The sequence below is a fragment of the Erpetoichthys calabaricus genome, chromosome 2 (assembly GCF_900747795.2).
Source record: "Erpetoichthys calabaricus chromosome 2, fErpCal1.3, whole genome shotgun sequence".
NCBI lineage: Eukaryota > Metazoa > Chordata > Cladistia > Polypteriformes > Polypteridae > Erpetoichthys > Erpetoichthys calabaricus.
The window spans coordinates 195,418,217-195,443,839 of NC_041395.2; positions in this window are offsets into that span (position 1 = coordinate 195,418,217).

The window sequence follows — 25,623 nt, forward strand, 5'->3', positions numbered from 1 at the left end:
AAGTGTGTGAAAGTTGGATTACACATGGTTTTGTGTGTCTGAATTTTTTTGTGCATACGCACATTTCCATTTTTGTCCTTACACAATGTTTTATTGTGAATTCTACACACGTGTTGTACATGAGGCCCCCGGCCAGTAGCTGTAGGAGTAAATGTAAACTATAAAAAAATTCAAGAATGCCAGAAAAACTGAACTGGTTGAGATCTGATATATTTTCTAAAAAATTCCAGAGTTGGTCTATGTGAAAACTAGTTTTTGACAGCTAAAATGCATAAAACATCATTGTATCCTCAGATGTGTGCACTGATGTTAGGTTATCTACTTGGAAAGTAGTTGTCTGGAAATTGGAGGTTTTGGAATAAGGGAACTACATTGCATCTGAGTAATAAAATAAAATTCTAAATCCAGCTACTGCCACTTGCCTTTCCCACCTGCTGAGTATGGAAGCTGCAGAATTTCCACCTTTGTCCTAGTAAAACATTGCTTGTTATATGCAAAAATCTGGAACTGATCATAAGTGAAAGTATTAGACAGCTGCTTTAAGGATGTTTATTAAAGTTTATCTGAGGTAATAAAGGCTGAATGTCTGTAAGTGAACATCAAATAGCTTGCATTTTTTCTCTTACAAAGCATTTGGAGCTATACTTTTTGTATGAGCATATGAAACATAACTGCTTCTATTGTTAGCTGTAGTGCTTGCAATATAATTAACAAAGTGACTCCAAAACAGCTACATCAGTTCTTCTAGAAATCAGGTAAGATGATTTTCTCTGTTGCAGGCAGTTGCTGGAATATGCTGATGCATACGGCTTGAAAGCATAGAGATAATACCCATCTGTCAATGGATATGGTGAGAAACATAACATATGAATATTGATAAATATATCACCAGTTAGGACTGAGGGCAGCTGTCTTATGTAGTGAATGTGACCCAGACATTTTTCAGATTCTCCTGAGGAACAAAGTATTACGGAATGCAAGCCATCATGCTTGCTCAGGTTAAAGTGTTAATGAAAATTTTGGCTGATCTGGTATAATCTGTAAGCACAGAAATTCTAGTAATGAACATCATCAGCTCAACAGTTGAGAATGCATACACTCCATACAGGTTGAACTAATATGTTGAGTAAGTCCTAAAAAAAATTCACTAGTATCTTGCTTAAAGAGCATGAAACCATGTAAAACTCGAGGTATAAACTTAGGCCAGGCAAATTTAAATGTACTGTTTCAAGTAAAACCTAAGTGGAGAGAGGATCCTTGCTATCATACTATTATATGAAGTGTTTTCTTCTACCATTGTTGTCTCCTCACCCAGAGAGAAATTCCACTGAGCAGAGTTCTCCCTCCAGAATGGGGGGCTTGCAGAGCTAGACCCTTAGCCACTGAATACTTCTGCTGGTTTACTAAATGCTGGTTTGTTTAGTTTCATTTTGCAAGTGGCTGTCATCTCCAGGCACATAGGTATATCAAAATGAAACATATGCTGTTTAGTGTAAGTTCCTTTTTTATTTTTATCTGAGTTTCTATAATCTCTTGAAATACACGAAAGTGACAGCTTTTACAAACTACAGACAGAATGAACAGTGGAGTTGTGTACAGATCTTGAGGCATATAATAGAGTGACAGGATTTGTACAGCATCGTGTCACGCTGCTCACTGTAAAAGGAGATATGTGAAGCAAAAATGAACTGTGTAGCCCATAGTAATAATAGCATTACTTTACACATTTTTTACAGGAGCCCTTGCAACTGGACCAACACTGCCCTCTTCTGATAAAATCTATGTCAATGTCAATTTATTTATATAGCACATTTAAAACAACATAGGAATGCTGTGGCCAAAGTGCTTTACAATAATAGAATAAAAGAAAAACAAACAAATAACATAAATAGAAATAAAAATATATGAACATAAATAAAAATAAAATAAATAATAAATAAAAGTAATGTTATATAATCACAATGAGGAAACCATCAGTATTACTGAAGGTCACGGATTGCAAGTGAATAGAAATTAGTTTTTAATCTTGTTTTAAACAGTTCAGTTGTAGACGACTCCTTTATATGATGAGGTAAAGAGTTCCACAGGCAAGGAGCAGGAGCTGCAAAAGCCCTGTCCCCCGTGGTTTTACACTTGGTACAAGGGACAACAAGAGACAACTGACCAGAAGATCTAAGCACTCTGGATGGCTGATGTAAAACACGCAATTCAGATAAATAGGCAGGAGCAAGCCCATGTAAAGATTTAAAAACTAGCAACAAGATTTTAAAATCAATTCGAAAACTGACAGGCAGCCAGTGTAAAGAAGCTAAAATAGGAGAAACAGAGTCATACTTTCTTGCCCCAACCAGAAAGCGAGCAGCAGCATTCTGGACCAACTGTAACCTGTGTATCAGGGATTTGCTAATCCCAGAATACAGTGAGTTGCAGTAATCAAGGCAAGGAAAAGTAAAAGCATGAATAGCTTTCTCAAGATCTCTAGAAGATAAAAAAGGCTTGATCTTACCTAATAGATGAAGCTGGAAAAAGCAACTCTTGACTACAGAATTTACTTGTTTCTTAAAAGAGAGGTTACTGTCAAAGATTACACCAAGATTGCGGACTTGAGGTTTGCAAAAGACAGAGAAAGAGCCGAGAAGTCCAAGACCAATTTGGGATTTAGCAGATGGACCCACTATAAGCACTTCCATTTTATTTTGATTCAGATCAAGAAAATTATTAGCCATCCAGGATCTTAGTTCAGAAAGACAGTTGTGGAGTTGATTTATTGCAGAGTTGCAAACAGGAATATAAACCTGTGTATGATCCGCATAGCAGTGAAAAGAAATGTTAAATTTCCTAAAAATAGCTCCAAAAGGATGACGGTATATAGAGAATAAAATAGGTCCCAAAATGGATCCCTGAGGAACACCATATTTAAGAGGAGCAGTAGACGAAAAAGAGGAATTTAAAATCACTGAAAAGTGTCTACCAGTTAAATATGACCTGAACCAGTTAAGAGCAGCCCCTTTAAGCCCAACAAGATGTTCAAGCCACATCAGCAATATCTCATGGTCAATAGTGTCAAAGGCAGCGGACAGGTCAAGGAGGAGAAGGAATGCCGTGTCACCTGAGTCCGTAATAATAGAGATGTCATTGAACACTTTCAGGAGGGCCATTTTAACACTATGAAAACGCCTAAAGCCAGATTGGTAGATCTCAAATAAATTATTGGAGTTAAGATGATTGACCAATTAATTATAAATAATTCTTTCTAGAATTTTAGCCAGAAATGGCAGTTGGGAAATTGGGCGAAAATTGGCTAAAACCCCAGGATCTAATTCTGCCTTTTTTAGACAGGGACAGACCACAGCATGTTTAAAAAATGAGGGTGCAACCCCCGCACTTATAGAATCATTGATAATGGCTAGTAAAGATGGGCCCAAAACATCAAAGGCTTCCACTAAGAGGCGTGGTGGTACTATATCAAGAGGGTTGGGAGCTGGTTTAAGGGCATCAATAGTTCCTTTTAACTGTGAAAGTGAGACTAGATCAAAGGATTCTAAGACAATGCCCTGTTTAACAGTAGGAAGTTCATAGCCAGTTTGAACAATGCCACAGCGGATAGTATCAATTTTGCTGACAAAGAATGATAGAAACTGTTCACATGAATGAACAGTGCTATTTAATCTCAACACTGATTGAGGGTGAATGACTGCATTAATTGAATTAAATAAGACCCTAGGATTCTTAGAATGACGGGATACTAAATCAGCAAAGAAATCATGTTTAGATTTCTTAACAGCTGCCTGGAAGTTAAATAGAGAAGCTCGACAGGCACGGCGCAGCGATCGCGTAGTTTCATTTAGCCAGGGAGCAGGTCTACCCTTATTACTGCGTATCTTGGGCAGAGCAATTGAGTCTAAAACCGATTTACAAGAAGAATTAAGTTTTAAGACAGAATCATCAATACCATTATTTTTGACATGCACATCAAAACTAGAGAATATGGTTTTAAAATCGGATATAATAGAAGAATTTAAAAAGTGCAAGCAGCGTGGGGGACAGCTAGTAGTCGGGACATCAACAGTAATATTCATATCCATCATTATAGAAAAGTGATCAGTGAAAGAAAAATCGCATAAATCAATATTATTAACTGAAATATAACGAGTAAGAACGAGATCTAGTAGTGCTCGTAATCCTGATCATTTTATAGACTGTAACAGTAAGTGCCTTCCTTGTCTTTACATCATGATACATCAGTACCTTGCTTTAATCAATTAATTTTACAGTATAATGGTAGCCCAGTAGGTTTTATTACTCTGATAAATGCAATGTAAAAGAAAAAGACACAATTATACAAAGGGCGTTGCAGTGGCACAGTGGTAGTGCTGCTGCCTCGCAGTAAGGAGACCTGGGTTTGCTTCCCGGGTCCTCCCTGTGTGGAGTTTTCATGTTCTCCCCGTGTCTGCGTGAGTTTCCTCTGGGTGCTCCGGTTTCCTCCCACAGTCCAAAGACATGCAGGTTAGGTGCATTGATGATCCTAAATTGTTCCTAGTGTGTGCTTGGTGTGTGTGTGTGTGTGCCCTGTGGTGGGCTGGTGCCCTGCCCGAGATTTGTTCCTGCCGTGCACCCTGTGCTGGCTGGGATTGGCTCCAGCAGACCCCTGTGACCCTGTGTTAGGATATAGCAGGTTGGATAATGACTGACTGACAATTATACAAAAGAGCATTTTCATTTCTAAGCTATATTTAATCTTGAACTAGCAGGATTACCCAGCACTTCTCAGTGCAGAATAAAGGTGCAGGTCCAGTCAATAAATAACATTTTCAGAATGAAACTTGGCCTGTGGTCTTCCCATGTACAAATAGGGAATCATTGCAAAATGTGGGAGAGATTGTTCAGTTTGCAAATCCACGTGGTTGAACCTAACACATAACCACGTTCATGTATTTAGATACTGTATGTTGGCTATGATCATGAATGTATGAGTGACTGGGTCCACTGATTGAATAGGGTCCTGTCCAGGCTTGTTTCTGCATTGCATGCAGTGCTCCCAGGATATACTCCTGTGACCCTGAATCATACTCAGAAAGGATAATTATGTTATGTTATGTTGAATTTGTGACTTTTAATTGTTAAAGTTATCAGGCTGTCTTTATATTGAGCGCTGTCACACACATGCAATTGGGAGGCAGGTAAAGGGCCTGAATAATAGTAGTTTCACACCAGACCAGGGTGTGGTGAGGTGCACTGACTTTCTCTCTCAATCCTCTGCAGACCATCCACAGGAAATCCTGCACGATTCCAGAACCACAGATGATGTCACTTCTGGTTCCAGACCCCACTGATGATGTTACTTCTGGTCCCGATCACATCACTTCCAGTTCTGGTGCCATTGATGACATCACTTCCAGTCCCGATGACAATACTTCCAGTTCCGGTCCAGATGATGTAACTTCTTGTTGCGGCGTTTAAAGCTTCTATCTTTGCAACCTTAAAATCAGTTTTGTTTTGGACTCACACCTGTGAACAACTCAAACTAATTACCCAAATTCAGCCAGGGCACAATACACCAGTGGCTACCCCAATTTTGTTTCGATGTCTTTTAACTGTTATTGTGATAGTGCATACTTTAAATGTTGGATACGCAGGGCTCATAAAGCCACAGGGTCTGCAGGCTTTCATTGTAATCATTAAAGTCCAGTACCTGAATTTCATCAAACCTGTTGCTTATTGAAGTGCTAACTGACCTGTTTCTGCAGTCATTGCTTCAAGTCAGCCAAAATAATGAAATATAAGGGTGGCACAGTGTTGCAATAATCATTGCTTCCTGATTTTGAATCCTGGCCCAATCTGTAACCATATCTGGGTTAATTTTACTCCAGCTATTCTTATTTTCCTCCCACATCCCAGAGATGTGCAGGTTAACTCAAGTGGAGATTGTAAGTTGGCCTTGCGTGATTGTATATGTGAGTGCATCTTGTTCTGGATTGACTCCTGATTTGTACACAACTCCAGACCTCTGTTTGATGATTACAAAGTATGCAGCTAAAGTTATTGGGGCTGATGTAGATGATTTGACTAGTGTGTGTCAGAGGGCAATGTTAAAGAAACTGGAAATCATCTCAACTGATGACAGTCATCCATTACATGTAGAACTAAAGTTCAGTAAATCAGGAAGGATAGTCGCTTTGAAAACCCACACAAATTGCTCCAGAAACTCCTTTTTTCCTAGTGCCATACGACTTTTCAATAAGAAATATCGGAGATAATGATTAAGGTTGTTGATATATATCCTGTAACCTTTTTTTTTTTTTTTTTGGTGTAAATATATATTATCTAACTACCTTACCTTAACCTTTCTTGTTTCTATTTGTCTGTTTTATTTAATTCTGTCTGTTATTAGATGCAACTGGGAAGGCAAATTTCATGTTTTCTTGTGTAAACATGACTAAATAAAGAAACCTTAAACCTCAAATCTTAAACCTTATACCCTGAATTTGATTTAAAAAGGTCATAGGTTTACATTGTGGTACTTTTCCACACAGCTCTTCATTCTTTGAATATTTTTTCTGAAAGCTTCTTTGGATTTTCATAAGGTTTTGTAGTTGTGTTGGTTACTAAAATCCTAATTTGTGTTTGTTCCTGAAAATGTAAACTGTGTGCTAGTGAACAGAAATTTGCAGAAAAGTAGACAGTGAAAGGATTCTTTTACACTGCAAGGCATAATGTTTGTCGCCATGCCCTGTATAGTATAACACTCATTTTTCTTAATACCATTAGAATATGAAAACAAGGTTTACACTACAATAAACAATTACCCATTCATCCAGCCTTACTTTATTTTTTCTAGTATAGGGTTAGGTGTAATGCAGGAGCAAACCTGTATGAGATGCAGGGACATGTCAAGTAAAATTTCTGGCACACACATTCATGCAAGTCCAGATTATATTTGTCAAGTACCTTAGCATGCTGATTTTTCGTACGTGTAAAGAAACCAGAATACTTAAAGGCGTTCAGTAGAATGTGCAGACGTATCACAAGCAGCACTGGATGGCAGTACTTATTCCATTTGGTTCCTGTTGATCCAGTTCATCTGTTTTTACTTTGTTTTTGTCAGCTGCCCTGCTAGACATAGCACATGCTTCAGTCTAAACTTAGATTCACTAATTTCCTGTCATCATCATTTTTACCTCTATAATTTCTTACAATTGCTTTTTAACAGTACATTTCCTTTTCCGCCTTCTTTTCTCTAACTTGGTAATGCATTTTGTATGTTAGCACAGCTGATAGCAGTTGCCATTTGGCTTTTGAACTGCTGTCTTCTGCCCCACTTGTATGCAGGTTGCCGGAATGCGTGATTAAGAAGAAATCTGATGGGCCATACCGACTCATTCAAAACTGGAGCTTCGCAGTCCTCAAGGGCAACAGTAGTGTAATAACAGGATAAAGAAATGCCACCTCCAAGGGCTGCCAGATGTTTACCAGATGGATTGTATTTTCAGAAAAGTATTTTTTATAGTATCACACCTAAAAGATCTGCTAATTCAAATGAAAATACATAATGAAATTCAGTAGGTTTGTTCAATTCAATTCAGTTTATTTTTGGATACCACTTTTCACCAAGATACCATTCACAGGTAGATACAAATACAAGTTTTACAAATTGCTAATTAGATAGAGTCAGACAAAGTCACATTTCTGGGCCCAATCTGGTGTTTAAAGATCAAGCATCTTAAGCTGCCTTCATTTTGTAATATTTCTAAGATGGATAAAAACAGGTATTAGAAAGTACAGGAATGTAGCAGCAACAACAACATTTATTTACATAGCACATTTTCATACAAATGATGTAGCTCAAAGTGATTTACAGGATGAAGAAAGAGAAAAAAGACAAAATATAAAAATAAAATTAGGCAATACTAATCTATACTAATAAAAGGCAAAGCCGTCACTGACTCACTCACTTACTCACTCACTCACTGACTGACTCACTCATCACTAATTCTCCAACTTCCCGTGTAGGTGGAAGGCTGAAATTTGGCAGGCTCATTTCTTACAGCTTACTTACAAAAGTTAGGCAGGTTTCATTTCGAAATTCTATGCGTAATAAGCATAACTGGAACCTCTTTTTTGTCCATATACTGTAATAGACTGCAGCTCGATGGCCGTGGGAGGCGGAGTTGCGTATCGTGTCATCACGCCTCCCACGTAATCACGTGAACTGACTGTGAACGCAGTACGTAGAAAACAAGGAAGAGCCCCAAAGAGCGCTGAAGAAAACATTCATTACACAATTGAGAAAGCAGCGAAACAATAAGAAGCGAGCGAGTGACGCATACAAGCATATTCATAAGTGCAGCTACTGCGGAAACAAAGCATGGATCACTTTGTAACAGAGTTAAAATTGCTGTAGCGAGAAACTTTTAAGTGCCGGGTCTTAGCTAACATTAAATAAAGCCATGGACATCGCAACATCACACAAGAGAGCGGCTCACGTGAACTGACTGAACGCAGCACGAGTGATCACTTCGATGAATCAAACCTGTTCAAAAAACACATTACACAATTGATAATGTAGGAAAAGAATATGAAGCGACTGACGCATACAGACATATTCATGAGTGCAGGTACTTCGGAAACAAAGCACTGTGTAAACCTAAAGTTTAAATTAAGTTCATAGACCTACAAAAGGTTGCCATTGATTTGAGGCAAGATTGCTTTTCTCCTGTACAACTATACGTTGCATTCTCAACAGTAAGCTTGCACGGCTTGGTCATATTACAACCGGAGTGCTGAACTGACAACGTGGTATACAAAGAGAACTATAACAATCGTAATAAACTAACAATAAAACAGCAGAGAACCCGTGGATTAAATAAAAAGGCTGCTTCCTTGGCAAAGCAATGAAAAAGGATGGCCTTATATGGCGTTCGTTTATAAAACAGCGGAGAAGCTATGTAAAGGCTGCTTCACAAAAAAAACAGCAGAGCGCCTTATATGAGCAGGCAGTCAGCTAAAGAAGGGAATCAATAAATAACTATAATTGTAATAAACGAACAAAAAATAGCGGAGAATCCACGGATTACATAAAGGAAATGGGTACCTGAACAGAAAAGTGAGTCTCAAATAGCTACACAATAACTATAACAATCGTAATAAACGAACAATAAAACAATACAGAACCGCTAAGCAAGGAGAATGGACGGCCTTATATGGCGTTTGTTTATAAAACAGCGGAGAGGCTGTGTAAAGGCAGCTTCACAAAAAAACAGATCCTTAACAAATTGTTATTGGTATATTTTCCCTCAATTTAAAAAGGTTTTCTTTTCTTCTTAATAAAAATTTAAAAGCAGTACTTCGCCGCTGCAAAGCGCGGAGTTTTGGCTATATATATATATATATATATATATATATACAGTGGAACCTCTAGATATGAGTTTAATTCGTTCCAGCACTGAGCTTGTATAGCGAATTTCTCGTATCTAGAACAAACTTCCCCATTGAAAATAATGGAAATCCAGTTATCCGTTCTGCACCCCAAAAATATTAACATAAAAATCAATTTTCCTAACAAATAACACTGATAAATAATATATACTGTAGTCTACCTTTAATAAATAACACTGGTAAATAATATAACTGATTATTAAAAGAATCAAAACAGGTGTCCAAAGTGCAGTAGAGCATTCAATAAATCTTTAAATAAATAATCTTTAAAACAGTTGTGAAGTGGAGGTTTAAAATACACAAGAATAACAATCCTTTAACACGAGGTTAAAACGTCAACAGGAAGCAGTCTTTAAAAAACAGATGACAATCCCTGGTGCTTCTTCTCTGTTAGCGTCAGCGTCTCACCTGCTTCTCCCATGCGGGCTCTGCAACAGGCGAGACACTCTTAATGCAGCTGACCTTCTCTACACCGTCCTGCTTCAGCTGTTTGGCTCGCCTGTTCAGCTCACTGTTCAGCTACACGCGAGCCTGCACTCGCTCGCTCTCCCGCACCAACTTCCTACTGCTGCTGCTTCCTGCCTCCTCCTGCAACCTCCGTTCTCTCTCCTCTCTTTTCTTTTACTTCTTCTCCCCCTTAACCGGCTTGTGCTTCTCTATATATGAGGGGAGGACATGGCAGCTGCAGCCCATCAGCCCCAGGAACAATCATGGATGTGGGCAGTTTCCCACCTGTGCACTTAGGTGAGAAATGCAGACACCGCAGATCGCCCTGCGTCTCGCTACTGCTACCACGCCCCCTCGCTAAGCCGTGAGCTGTACCCACAGCCTGGCTCGTGGCTCGTTACGTGAGCCAATGCTCGTATTTAGATCTGAATTTTTCACTCATACTTTCCTCGTATCTTGAATTTCTCGTATACAGAGGTGATTGTATCTCGAGGTTCCACTGTATATATATATATATATATATATATATATATATATATATATATATGTAGATATGTATATATATATATATGTGGATATGTATATATATGTAGCTATGTATATATATATGTGTATATACATATGTAGATATGTATATGTATATGTAGATATATAAATATGTATATGTATATATATGTGTCTGTATGTGTATATATGTAACAGGTGTCTGGTCACACTTATAGGTAATCTAGACACCATTAAAATATCCGACTACACCACCCAGTTTTATTAAGAGACTGGGAACTCCTGAAATTTACCAATAATAGCACACAGGTTTCTTTAAATTGGGCGGTGAGTAAACGCACAATGAAAGACACAACAGTAATTTTAGAAAAAAGCAACAGTAAGTTCTATTACACAAGACAATACAAGGTACAATAAAAAGATAAACGAACATAACAAAAACTAAACATATCAGGAATCAATTTCCCTTTTTTTAAAAAGGAAAATACATAGTCCACCCTCTAAATGTCCGTTAAAAACAAGAATTGGAGGATACAACCTTTAGTGGTGCAGAGTCCAGTTTGTGCACTGTGTTACCCCAACACTTAATTGTTCAACTGTCCATGGATGCACTCTGTTCCCCGGACACTCGTTCCCCTACAGAAGTTGTGTCAAATTGTTGACTCCCTGTCAGCGTCTCTTCGTTGTTCCTTTTTCTTCCACTCTGGGCTCCTTGTGTTGCTGGGACCTAGGCACGCCTCATTCCTCGTCTGTCAGCTTTGCTGGGTCCTTTCATGCAGATTCCCTCTCTCGCTGAACCCACATCCGGTGTCTCTTTGTGGAGCTGTCTCTTCCTCCCTGGAAGTGTTGCCGTCCTTGTGCCTCACGTCGTGCCAGCCAGGTACCCTTGTCTGCCTGCGAGCCCCTGTGCCCTGTCCGAGTGTCTTGGCAGCGTTTCCTGTGGACTGTCCCCCCTGCCTTCTGCTGGCCAGGAGTTTATTTTTACTTCAGTCCCTGCTGTTGTCAGTCCTGGACAAACAGTTTAATCAATGGCACATCTAAATTGCCTGGGTTTAACAATTAATGAAAACACAAGTTAACAAAATGTATGGTTACCAAACATTAATAAGTACAGATATGCTGATTAGAAACCAATATTTCCAAGCCAGGTAAATACAGACATCCTCCTTAATAAGTACAGATATGCTGATTAGAAACCAATGTTTCCAAGCCAGGTAAATACAGACATTCTCTAAGGCCAGACTTCAAAGCAGTGACTCCCTTGCAGGACAGCAAATACCATTAATAAGTACAGACAGCCTTTTAACTTCTCATCCCCCAGTCCCAACAGTGGGTGCCTAATGGAACCACCCAGTGCACAAAAAAAATGTAAAAGTGTCCCCCTCTGACATATATATATATATATATGTGTATGTATGTATGTATGTATGTGTGTATATATATATGTATGAGTATGTATGTATGTGTATATGTACTGTATATATGTATATGTGTGTGTGTATGTATGTGTGTATATGTATGTGTATATATATGTTGATATGTGTATATATATATGTATATATATGTGGATGTGTATATGTATATATATTTATGTATATTTGTATATATATGTATATGTAGATATGTGCACACTACTTCTCCGCTGCGAAGCGTGGGTATTTTGCTAGTTAACAGAATAAAAGTAAGGTCTGATGGCCAGGGAGGACAGAAAAAAAAACAAAATAAACTCCAGAGGCTAGAGAAAAAAACAAAATCTGCAGAGGTTCCAAGGCCACTAGACCTCCCAGCCCCCTCTAGGCATTCTACCTAACATAAATGATCTCAATCAGTCTTCATGGTTTTCAAGCTTCACATGGAAGAACTTGATGATGATGGTCATGCAGAGGAAATGTCTACAATGTGTCTACAATGATCTATGTAAACACATCACTATAGCAGAAAAGTTTTTCACGTTTTAGTAATAATTGACAAAATGCAGACATGAAGTGTATAATGTGTGAAGAATGAAGTCCAAATATCAAATATACACTTTCACAAAAGGTAACAAAATAAGTGTGCTTTTATTCAAGAATTTAACCGAAGAAAAAGAAGTTGCCTTAGGGTAACCCAATCACACGATTGCTTGGGTGGTGCAGCGGTAAGAGCTGCTGACTCCTAATCAAGTGGTCACTGGTTCGGTACTGGCTGCCTCCCAAATTTACCATTTTAAGTAGTGAGCTGCTCTTATTGTTAATATTATACAATTAAAACATACATTTGACTTGCGTCTGTAACAGCTGGTGTAAATTCATAGTACTTGTAAAAGTTAGCATTCTTTTTTTCAGTTTTATTCTCTCAGTCATGTTCACCCTCCCACAATCCCAAAGCCGCACTAACAAAAAAGTAGAGACGTAGGTATATATGGTATTTGGAATAATGTGTTTACATAGATCGTTGTAGACATGGAACACACAAATGCATGTATTCCGAATGACAATAATTTGCCCTCTGCAATTCTAGGCAACTCACTCCCAGATAAATCACTTGAGCACTGAGAATCTTCTTTGCGACTTGAGCTGCCGCGGGGCTGAGGATGGTATAGCAGGCTGTGAAAGGATTTAAGTTGGGCCAGGATTATGAATTTATTTGCAGGCTTCAATAATTCTAGTGTAAAACACCTAAAAACCTCCTCAAACTGTACCATCCTCAAACTGATGGTTTAGTGGAGTGGTTCAATTAAACGCTCAAACAAATCCTTTGCAGGGTGGTCACTGTGGATGGGAGATACTGTGAATGGCTACTCTCCCTTGTACTTTTCGCTTATCACAAGGTCCCACAAGCCTCCACGAGCTTCTACCTGTTTGAGATATTATACGGATGACAACCTTGGAGGCTATTGGACATTTTAACACTAGAATCCCTGAAGCCTACGAAAAAGTCGTAATGCCGGGCCACCTTAAACTCTTTCGTAATTCTTCATCAGCGTGTTTGTTTTGCAAATGTGTCAATCAGCACAAGTAGCAAGCAGCCTGCTATCCCATCCCCCACCAAGGCAGCTCAAGTCTATTTATCTGAGGTGTTTGGAATTGTATAGGGTAAATAATATATCATTATTTGGAATCATACATTTAATGAGTGTTCCATGTCTACAACAATCTGGGTAAATGTAGGATGACAGGAAATGCAAGGCAAAAAATGTTGATCACATAACTGAACAGAAACTTTTTTCACATTATAGTAATAATTAACAAAATGCTGACATGAAATTTATAATGTGTGAAGACTGAAGTCCAAATATCAAATAAACACTTTCACAAAAGGTACAACAAAACAAGTGCACCTTTATTCAAGAATATAACAGAAGAAAAAGAAATTATTCAATTTACATGTTGCTGTCAATGTGTAAAAACTGAAACCCAAATATCAATCGACACAATGTAGACATGACAGCTAGGCTTGTGCAGAGGTAAGAAGTGCTGCCTTGTAATGAAGAGGTTGCAGTTTCGATCCCAGGTCTTCTCTGCATTTACTGTTTTGAGTAGTGAGCTGGGGCCTCATGCATAATGCCATGCGTAGAATTCACACTAAATCACAAAAGCAGAAATGTGCGTACGCACAAAAAATTCCAGATGCATAAATCTATGCATACGCCAACTTCCACGTTCTCCCACTACATAAATCACAGTCAGCGTGAAAAGTAATGCACGTGCACGTGCCTGCCGCCACTCCCAAAGTCTTCCCAGAATTACACCTCTTTGAATATGTATATCAATATAAATAGCCCTTAAGATCAGTGTTCTGTGAAAAGTCAATGGCAAAAGCACAGGGAAAATAGAAGAATTTCAGTGAATACCAAGTGGAGGCAAGGAAAAACGTACTATTTGTTGGTTTAAACAGTATAAATAACAAAAGGACATAGAGTGTCAGAGAAACTCGAAAGCTCAAGTTCACAAAGTAGCACAGTGCCCAAAATAAAAAAGAAGTTGTCAGATATCAAAATCGCCGTGAAAAGGCGAGTCGTAGCCCACCATCTGAGAGTCATATGGAAGCTTACTAGGGTACAGAGAAAAGACAAAAAATAGGCACACAGTGGCAAAAAAAGCTCAAAATGTCAGCATTAATCTCGAACTTTTCACTTTAATTACATAGTTTATTTTGTCATTAAAGTAGAACATCATAAACATAATCTTTAAATCGTTTAATTTACTAGTTCCTCAAATACCATTGTAACTAAAGTAGCACGTTAAATGCTTTGTATTGTATTTGTTCTTCTATGTGCTCTATGTGTGTGAATCACTACGTGCTTCTTAAACGGGCTTTCTCTTCCTCCGACAGGACACAGAATCCATTACATTCGTGATATTAGAGCTCTCTGAATAATTTAAATACTGAGATGTATACTTGATATAATTTTCATCCATCCATCCATCCATTAACCAACCCGCTGAATCTGAACACAGGGTCACGGGGGTCTGCTGGAGCCAATTCCAGCCAACACAGGGCACAAGGCAGGAACCAATCCCGGGCAGGGTGCCAACCCACCACAGGACACACACAAACACACCCACACACCAAGCACACATTAGGGCCAATTTAGAATCGCCAATCCACCTAACCTGCATGTCTTTGGACTGTGGGAGGAAACTGGAGCACCCGGAGGAAACCCACGCAGACACGGGGAGAACATGCAAACTCCACGCAGGGAGGACCCGGGAAGCGAACCCGGGTCTCCTAACTGCGAGGCAGCAGCGCTACCACTGTGCCACCGTGCCGCCCTATAATTTTCATGATGATAGGAATTAAAGCATGTTATTAAACATGGGAACACGGTGGCGCAGTGATAGTGATGAGCTGGTGCCCCGTCCAGTGATTGCTCCTGCCTCCTGCAAGATGCTTGCAGCGCCGTGCTCAACCTTTGATTAAATAATTTATTGCAGCAGAACTGTCTCTTTCAAATGTACTAACCCCCAATTCCTGTCCTTCCTTTTCTTTCTCCAAGTACCCAATCGCCACACATTCAGCTCTTTAATAAATGTCAAGCCATCTGTAAGCTTAGAACTCCGATTCTTCAAAACTTTTAAGGAACATTGAAATATCTTCGTAGTACATGTTTAATTATTCTATCCTTCCAGTGTCATGCTAGTCCCAGCAAGAATACAGTGCAAGGCAGGAAAAATCCCTGAATGGGGCACCAGCTCGTTGCTAGCGCTGCGACACCGTGTCCTCACATGTTTAACTATTAACAATATAGATTATTTAAATGATGTTAACATTTTATCTGTAAAATGTAATAAACATATTTTGCTGCATTTCATCTTAAAAATGATACAGTAATCCCTCCTCCATCGCGGGGGTTGCGTTCCAGAGCCACCCACGAAATAAGAAAATCCGCGAAGTAGAAACCATTTGTTTATATGGTTATTTTTATATTGTCATGCTTGGGTCACAGATTTGCGCAGAAACACAGGAGGTTGTAGTGAGACAGGAACGTTATTCAAACACTGCAAACAAACATTTGTCTCTTTTTCAAAAGTTTAAACTGTGCTCCATGACAAGACAGAGATGACAGTTCCGTCTCACAATTAAAAGAATGCAAACATATTTTCCTCTTCAAACGAGTGCGCGTCAGGAGCAGAGTCTGTCAGAAAGACAGAGGAAAGCAAACAAATCAATAGGGCTGTTTGTTTTTAAGTATGCGAAGCACCGCGGCACAAAGCTGTTGAAGGCGGCAGCTCACACCCCCTCCGTCAGGAGCAGGGAGAGAGAGAGAGAGAGAGACAGAGTTTGTTTTTCAAACAAAAATCAATACGTGCCCTTCGAGCTTTTAAGTATGCGAAGCACCTTACAGCATGTCGTTTCAGGAAGCAGCTGCACAAAAGATAGCAATGTGAAGATAATCTTTCAGCATTTTTAGACGAGCGTCCTTATCGTCTAGGTGTGCGAACAGCCCCCCTGCTCAATCTCCCTACGTCAGGATCAGAGAAAGTCAGCGCAAGAGACAGAGAAAAGTAAGCCGGGTAGCTTCTCAGCCATCTGCCAATAGCGTCCCTTGTATGAAATCAACTGGGCAAACCAACTGAGGAAGCATGTGCCAGAAATTAAAAGACCCATTGTCTGCAGAAATCCGCGAACCAGCAAAAAATCCGCGATATATATTTAAATATGCTTACATATAAAATCCGCGATGGAGTGAAGCCGCGAAAGGCGAAGCGCGATATAGCGAGGGATTACTGTATTGCCATCATATATAAATATGCGTTTTATATAGTGGCTCAGGTTGTCCATTCATCCATCCTCTTCTGCTTATCCGAGATCGGGTCGTGGGGGCAGCAGCTTGAGCAGAGAAGCCCAGACTTCCCTCTCCCTGGCCACTTCTTCTAGCTCTTCCAGGAGAATCCCAAGGTGTTCCTAGGCCAGCCGAGAGACATAGTCCCTCCAGCGTGACCTGGGTGTTCCCCGGGGCCTCCTCTTGGTTAGACGTGCACAGAACACCTCACCAGGGAGGCGACCAGGAGGCATCCTGATCAGATGCCCGAGCCACCTCATCTGACTCCTCTCGATGCGGAGGAGCAGTGGTTCTACTCTGAGTCCCTCCCAGATGACTGAGCTTCTCACCCTATCTTTAAGGGAAAGCCCAGACACCCTACGGAGGAAACTCATTTCAGCCGCTTGTATTCGCGATCTCGTTCTTTCGGTCACTATCCATAGCTCATGACCATAGATGAGGGTAGGAACATAGATCAACTGGTAAATTGAGAGCTTTGCCTTGCGGCTCAGCTCCTTTTTCACCACGACAGACCGATGCAGAGCCTGCATCACTGCGGATGCCGCACCGATCCGCCTGTCAATCTCACACTCCATTCTTCCCTCACTCGTCAACAAGATCCAGAGATACTTGAACTCCTCCACTTGGGGCAGGATCTCACTCCCAACCCTGAGAGGGCATTCCACCCTTTTTCGGCTGAGGACCATGGCCTCAGATTTGGAGGTGCTGATTCCCATCCCAACCGCTTCACACTCAGCTGCGAACCGATTCAGAGAGAGCTGAAGATCACGGCCTGATGAAGCAAACAGGACAACATCATTTGCAAAAAGCAGTGACCCAATCCTGAGTCCAGCAAACCGGACCCCCTCAACACCCTGGCTGCGCCTAGAAATTCTGTCCATAAAAGTTATGAACAGAATCGGTGACAAAGGGCAGCCCTGGCGGAGTCCAACTCTCACTGGAAATTGGTTCTACTTACTTCCAGCAATGCGGACCAAGCTCTGACACTGATTGTACAGGGACCGAACAGCCCTTATCAGGTGGTACGGTACCCCATACTCTTGGAGTACCCCCCACAGGATTCCCCGAGGGACATGGTCGAACGCCTTTTCCAAGTCCACAAAACACATGAAGACTGTTTGGGCAAACTCCCATGCACCCTCCAGGACCCTGCTAAGGGTGTAGCGCTGGTCCACTGTTCCACGACCAGGATGAAAACCACACTGTTCCTCCTGAATCCGAGGTTCGACTATCAGACGGACCCTCCTCTCCAGGACCCCTGAATAGACTTTTCCAGGGAGGCTGAGGAGTGTGATCCCTCTGTAGCTGGAACACACCCTCCGGTCCCCCTTTTTAAAGAGGTGGACCACCATCCCGGTCTGCCAATCCAGAGGCACTGTTCCTGATGTCCATGCGATGTTGCAGAGGCGTGTCAACCAAGACAATCCTACAACATCCAGAGCCTTGAGGAACTCCGGGTGTATCTCATCCACCCCTGGGGCCCTGCCACCAAGGAGTTTTTTGACCACCTCGGTGACTTCAGTCCCAGAGATGGGGGAGTCCACCTCCGAGTCCCCAGGCTCTGCTTCCTCATTGGAAGGCATGTTAGTGGGATTGAGGAGGTCTTCGAAGTACTCCCCCCACCGACCCACAACGTCCAGAGTCGAGGTCAGCAGTGCACCATCCCCACCATATACAGTGTTGACACTGCACTGCTTCCCCATCCTGAGACGCCGGATGGTGGACCAGAATCTCCTTGAAGCCATCCGAAAGTCGTTCTCCATGGCCTCCCCAAACTCCTCCCACGCCCGAGTTTTTACCTCAGCAACCACCAAAGCCGCATTCTGCTTGGCCTGCCGGTACCTATCAGCTGCCTCCAGAGTCCCACAGGACAAAAAGGTCCTGTAGGACTCCTTCTTCAGCTTGACGGCATCCCTCACTGCCGGTGTCCACCAACGGGTTCGGGGATTGCCGTCACGACAGGCACCGACCACCTTACAGCCACAGCTCCGGTCAGCCGCCTCAACAATAGAGGCACAGAACATGGCCCATTCGGACTCAATGTCCCCCACCTCCCTCAGGATGTGGTCGAAGTTCTGCCAGAGGTGGGAGTTGAAGCTATTTCTGACAGGGGACTCTGCCAGACGTTCCCAGCAGACCCTCACAACACGTTTGGGCCTACCAGGCCTGACTGGCATCCTCCCCCACCATCAAAGCCTACTCACCACCAGGTGGTGGTCAGTTGACAGCTCTGCCCCTCTCTTCACCCAAGTGTTCAAGACATGTGGCCGCGGGTCCGACGACACGACCACAAAGTCGATAATCGAACTGAGGCCTAGGGTGTTCTGGTGCCAAATGCACATATGAACACCCTTATGCTTGAACATGGTGTTTGTTATGGACAATCCGTGACGAGCACAGAAGTCCAATAACAAAACACTGCTCGGGCTCAGATTGGGGGGGCCATTCCTCCCAATCACGCCTTTCCAGGTCTCACTGTCATTGCCCACGTGAGCACTGAAGTCTCCCAGCAGAATGATAGAGTCCCCAGAAGGTATGCCCTCTAGCACCCCCTCCAGGGACTCCAGAAAGGGTGGGTACTCCAAACTGCTGTTTGGCGCATACGTGCAAACAACAGTTAGGACCCGTCCCCCCACCCAAAGGCGGAGGGAGGCTACCCTCTCATCCACCGGGGTAAACACGGTCCAGGCTCCAAGTCGGGGGGCAAATAAGTATGCCCACACCCGCTCGGCACCTCTCACCGGGGGCAACTCCAGAGTGGTAGAGAGTCCAGCCCCTCTCAAGGAGATTGGTTCCAGAGTCCAAGCTGTGCGTCGAGGTGAGTCCAGCTATATCTAGCTGGATCCTCTCGACCTCACGCACTAGCTCAGGCTCCTTCCCCTTCAGAGAGGTGACATTCCACGTCCAAAGAGCCAGCTTCTGTAGCCGAGGATCAGACCGCCAAGGTCCCCGCCTTCGGCCACCACCCAACTCACACTGCACCTGACCTCCTTGGTCTCTCCCATAGGTGGTGAGCCCATGGGAAGGGGGACCCACGTTGCCTCGTCGGGCTGTGCCCGGCCGAGCCCCATGGGTGCAGGCCCAGCCACCAGGCGCTCGCAATTGAGCCCCACCTCCAGGCCTGGCTCCAGAGGGGGGCCCCAGTGAACCACGTCCGGGCGAGGGAAAACACCGTCCAAAGTTTTGATTCATCATTGAAGGTTTGTTGAACCGCTCTATGTCTCATCCCTCACCTAGGACCAGTTTGCCTTGGGTGGCCCTACCAGGGGCATAAAGCCCCGGACAACAGAGCTCCTAGGATCATTGGGACATGCAAACCCCTCCACCACGATAAGGTGGTGGTTCAAGGAGGGGGGCTCAGGTTGTGCTATATTATAACTGTATCGCAAGTTTACAGTGAGGTAATTGTAATAATAAGTGCAAACAGTTCTACAAGGAGCACTTGATGGACTGATTGAGTGTGTTTAGAGCTCTTGGGATGAAACTGTTTTTGAACCGCAATGTCTCTACAGAAAAGGCTGTGAAGCATTTGTCGTATGAGAGCAGTTCAAATAGACAGCATGGCTGAGGCAGCATGTGGTTGATGCTGTATTACTGGTAATTCTCATTCCGATCAGCTGCTGTAGAGCTGTGATTCCACATTTAGATTCAGTAATATAAATACTCCGAGTGGTGCAGTGAGAGTAATATGGAAAAAGATGATTCGCTGTGGCAACACCTAATGGGAGCCGCTGAAAATAGAAGAAGAAGGTGCAGTGAGAATAACAACACTAAAGCAGCTATGGTATTTGGAATAGTTTGGCCATTCCGTGGACCATTATATTAAACTAGTAAACAATATGCGGTTAATTTCAGCGTGTATGATAAAGCCACGTCAGGGATGTGGATCTAGAAAAGAAAGGGAAACCACACTGGAACAAAAGCACTGCTTTGACGCTGGGTGCCGCCAGTTTGCAAAACCGAACGGAGAACTTATGTATGCCAAGGATTTAGCTGGCGTGAAAATGTTTGTGCTTTTACACCAAATTTAGTTTTTATACATCGCGATGTGAGCATGGAAATGAGGCCCCTGGTATTATTATTACTAATACTAGGGGGCTTTGCCTCCTGCTCGCTTTGCTCTCCAATCCCCCTGCATTATACGCTAGCCTCTTTGCGGTTCTGTCGATCGCGTATGGGGATATGGTTGTACAGTTTAAACAGATTTTTATTTTAATAGGAATTGTTGCATATGAATAATAGAACTATTTTGCATTACAGTGAGTAATTAACCATATTAAAAAAGAGTAAAATGTAATAATTTGAAAGTAAATTATGTTTCATGTTGCATTAGAGATATTTGTTGCGTAATAAGATTTCATTCTGTTTGGCTTTGAAATTAACACGCAAATAAGAATTTTTTTAATTAAATTTTCATCAATATCGCATTGAATTTTTGATTCTGTGTTTGGACTTTCATCATGACAACGCAACATATAACTGCCCGTGATTGAATTTCATTTCTTTCTCTCTGTTAAATAAAATTACTTTTTCGAATGTTTGTCTCTGAGATTTGTTAATTGTCTTTGCAAAAGCAATTCTAACGGGAAACTGTTAACGTTTTAATACAAATGGCATATCAAGATCGCCTTTGTTATGTAATGTTATCCACAGAAGATGTACTACAATACCTTTCTTGGATACATCCTTCTTTCTACAGTAATTCGTGTGGTGGAAGACCGGATATTTTAAGTTGATGTTTTCATCTTCCACACGATCACCACCAACTGTTTCAGCATAGTCTATTGATACACATTTAACTGTAACCGATCAACATTTTTGGCCTAAATTCGTTTGACTTCATCGTTTCTCGGTGCTAGGACTGCTTGTGTACTCATTTTTTCTGTTGATATATCTTGTTTAATTGGGAACTTAAAGTGAGGAAAACATTAAAATTTATAAGAGCTGAGAGAGCAGAAACTGTGTCTGTCACAAACCATTCACACGAATGAGAGGAGAGATATAATAAAAACATACATTTGAGTCTATAACATTCCTTGTAAATTTGTAAAAGTTAGTGCTTTTTTTTAATTCAGATTTATTCTCTCAGTGTGACAATACGGGTTCGGCTCCATGCTCCCATCTGCTGTCCGGGAGCCCTTGTACCAGTCACCGTCAGTAATGTTACCGATGAGCTAAGCAGTGAGGCAACAACATAGCAAGGGAATGGTGCAAAAGTGCTTTTATTAAACAGAACAAAAACAATGTCCAAATCAAAGTATTCAAAATCAATAAAGTACAGTGTCTTATAAAAAGAGTCATTAAATAAATAATCCATAAAACAAACGTGGAGGTTTAAAAGCTGACCTTCTTTTTCTCATTCGCACAGGTCTGGAAGCCCTGTCTGTGGATCCCTGGCTTCGGTCAAGCACTCAACCCAGACCGGGACTTGGCTTCGGCAAGGACTCTCACACTGGAGATTATCTTCCCAAGTCTCCCGACTCCCGCTGTCTTCCACGGCGAGTCACCCCTCTCTCTAATCACTCCCGCTCCTCTCAAAATGGTCAGCGGGAGTGACCACAATCAACTGCCCTAGGTATTAGATAAACACCTCGCTAGGGCCCACAGTCCAGCTGCACTCGAGCCTGCTCCTTTGCTCACTCTCTCACACCGGCTTTCTCTTCGCTTCCTTCCAGCAACCTCCATCTTTTCCTTTCTCTTTCATTTCCTTTTTTTCTCTTTCTTTCCATTCATTTTTCCTTCCTCCCTAGCCGACTCGCGCTTCTATATATCGAGAGGGCATAGCAGCTGCGGCAAATTAGCAGCCCCAGGAACAATCACGGATGTGGGCAGTCTCTCACCTGTGCACTTAGGTGAGAAAAGCCCACATCGCAAATCGCCCTGAGAACTGCTGCAGCCACACAACCACCACCCCCCCCCCCTCGCTAAGCCGCGAGCGCGGTGATTCTTTTTTTTTTTTTTATATTTTTATTTTATTAATTTTCATTGTAATCATTCCATACAAACAGATCAATTTATAACCCAACAAATTTGAAGACTAATCAAACCCCACCCCTGAGAAGGAGAGCTTAGCTAAAGGAAAATTGCTTTAGGCTTTTTAATAAGGCAACATTAAACAAAAGAAAGGGAGAAGTAAATATCTATGTAAATAAGAGATGGAGAAGGGAGTTAAATGCAATAATAGTTATTTCTCTTATTCTAAAATAATATTGATTAAATCCTGCATGTTTTGAAAAAATGTTGTACAGATCCTCTAACTGAAAATTTGATTTTTTCCAATTTCAAATAATATAAAACATCGGTTTCCCACTAACTTATAAGAGGAGAAATAGGATTCTTCCAATTTAACAAAATAAGTCTGCGTGCCAAAAGTGTAGTGAATGCAATCACAGTTTGCTTGTCCTTCTCCAATTCAAGTCCATCTGAAAGAACACCGAACACAGCTGTTAATGGGTTAGGAGGGATTGTGATACCAAGGCTGTCTGAGAGGCACTTAAAAATTTTTGTCCAAAATGATGTTAGTTTGGTGCAGGCCCAAAACATGTGACCCAGTGAGGCAGGAGCTTGGTTGCAGCGCTCGCAGGTTGGATCCTGCCCTGGAAACATTTTGGACAGTTTTAAGCGAGACAGATGGGCTCGATATATAATTTTTACTTGAATAATTCTATGCTTTGCACATATAGAACTCGAGTGAATTCTCTGCTTTGCTACCTTCCACTCCTTTTCTGATATATTGATTAAGAGATCTTCTTCCCAATGTCCTCTTGGATATTTGAAAGGTAGGGACTCTAATAAGATTTTATATATTGCGGAAATAGTGTTTATTTCCTTGAAATTGAGCAGTATTTTTTCCAGCATTGTGGAGGATGCAAGGTGGGGGAAATCGGGCAATTTCTGTTTAACAAAATTTCTAATTTGAAGATAGTAAAAGAAATGTGTAGCTGGGAGGTTGAATTTTGAACGTAATTGTTCAAAAGATGTAAATATGTTGTCTATATAAAGATCTCTGAGCATTTTAATCCCAAAACTTTTCCAGGTATTAAAAACTGGATATACTTGTGAAGGTTGAAAGAGGTGGTTCTCTTGCAGAGGTGCCACTGATAAAAGATTTTCCATCTTAAAATGCTTCCTAATTTGATTCCATATTCTGAGTGAGTAAAGCACAATTGGGTTATTAGTATATTTGCGATAACTTTCATTTATTGGAGAGCAGAGCAGGGAATATAAAGAAGTACTACAGGATTTTACTTCTATTGCGGACCAAGCCTGTGTATGTTCATTTTTTTGTGTCCAGGTTTTTATGGCTTGTATGTTTGCTGCCCAGTAATAAAACTGAAAATTAGGTAAAGCCATGCCACCTTCTGCCTGAGGTCTTTGTAGGGTCGCTCTTCGGATACGTGGGTGTTTTGAGTTCCAAATGAATGAGTTTATTATTGAATCTAACTGTTTAAAAAACGATTTATTGATATATATTGGAATGTTTTGAAATAAAAAGAGAAGTTTAGGAAGGATATTCATCTTAACAATGTTAATTCTTCCGGCTAGAGTGAGATGAAGGGTTGACCATCTATACAAGTCTTGCTTAATTTTTTCCATACAGACGCCAAAATTTTGTTGATAAAGAGCTTTATGTTTAATTGTGATATTTACCCCTAGATATTTAAACTGATCTGCTATGGTAAAAGGTAGGGTGTCTAATCTAATATTATATGCTTGTGAATTCACTGGAAATAGTATACTTTTATTCAGATTAATTCTAAGACCAGATATCTTTTGAAATTCTGTTAGTGCTGTTAAAACAGCGGGGACAATGTTTTCTGGGTCTGATATATATAAGACCATATCATCTGCATATAGAGAAATTTTCTGTTCCAGTCCTTCTCTGACAATCCCCTTTATCTGATAAGAATTTTGGCAGTGAACCGCCAGTGGTTCAATAGCGATTGCAAACAACAGTGGCGACAAGGGACATCCTTGTCTGGTACCACGTTCTAGTTTAAAGTAGTCTGAGCAAATGTTATTAATACAAACTGAAGCTTCTGGATTGGTATACAGTAATCCCTCGCTATATCGCGCTTCGCCTTTCGCGGCTTCACTCCATCGCGGATTTTATATGTAAGCATATTTAAATATATATCGCGGATTTTTCGCTGCTTCGCGGGTTTCTGCGGACAATGGGTCTTTTAATTTCTGGTACATGCTTCCTCAGTTGGTTTGCCCAGTTGATTTCATACAAGGGATGCTATTGGCAGATGGCTGAGAAGCTACCCAGCTTACTTTTCTCTTTCTTTTGCGCTGACTTTCTGTGATCCTGACTTAGGGGGATTGAGCAGGGGGGCTGTTCGCACACCTAGACGATACGGACGCTCGTCTAAAAATGCTGAAAGATTATCTTCACGTTGCTATCTTTTGTGCAGCTGCACAGTGCTTCACATACTTAAAAGCTCGAAGGGCACGTATTGATTTTTGTTTGAAAAACAAACTCTGTCTCTCTCTCTCTCTCTCTCTCTCTCTTTGTCTGCTCCTGATGGAGGGGGTGTGAGCTGCCGCCTTCAATAGCTTTGTGCTGCGGTGCTTCGCATACTTAAGCCAAATAGCCCTATTGATTTGTTTGCCAGAGATTGTTTTCTCTATCTATGTGACATTCTGTGCTCCTGACACGCACTCCTTTGAAAAGGAAGATATGTTTGCATTCTTTTAATTGTGAGACGGAACTGTCATCTCTGTCTTGTCATGGAGCACAGTTTAAACTTTTGAAAAAGAGACAAATGTTTGTTTGCAGTGTTTGAATAACATTCCTGTCTCTCTACAACCTCCTGTGTTTCTGCGCAAATCTGTGACCCAAGCATGACAATATAAAAATAACCATATAAACATATGGTTTCTACTTCGCGGATTTTCTTATTTCGCGGGTGGCTCTGGAACGCAACCCCCGCAATGGAGGAGGGATTACTGTACAGTAGTTTGATCCA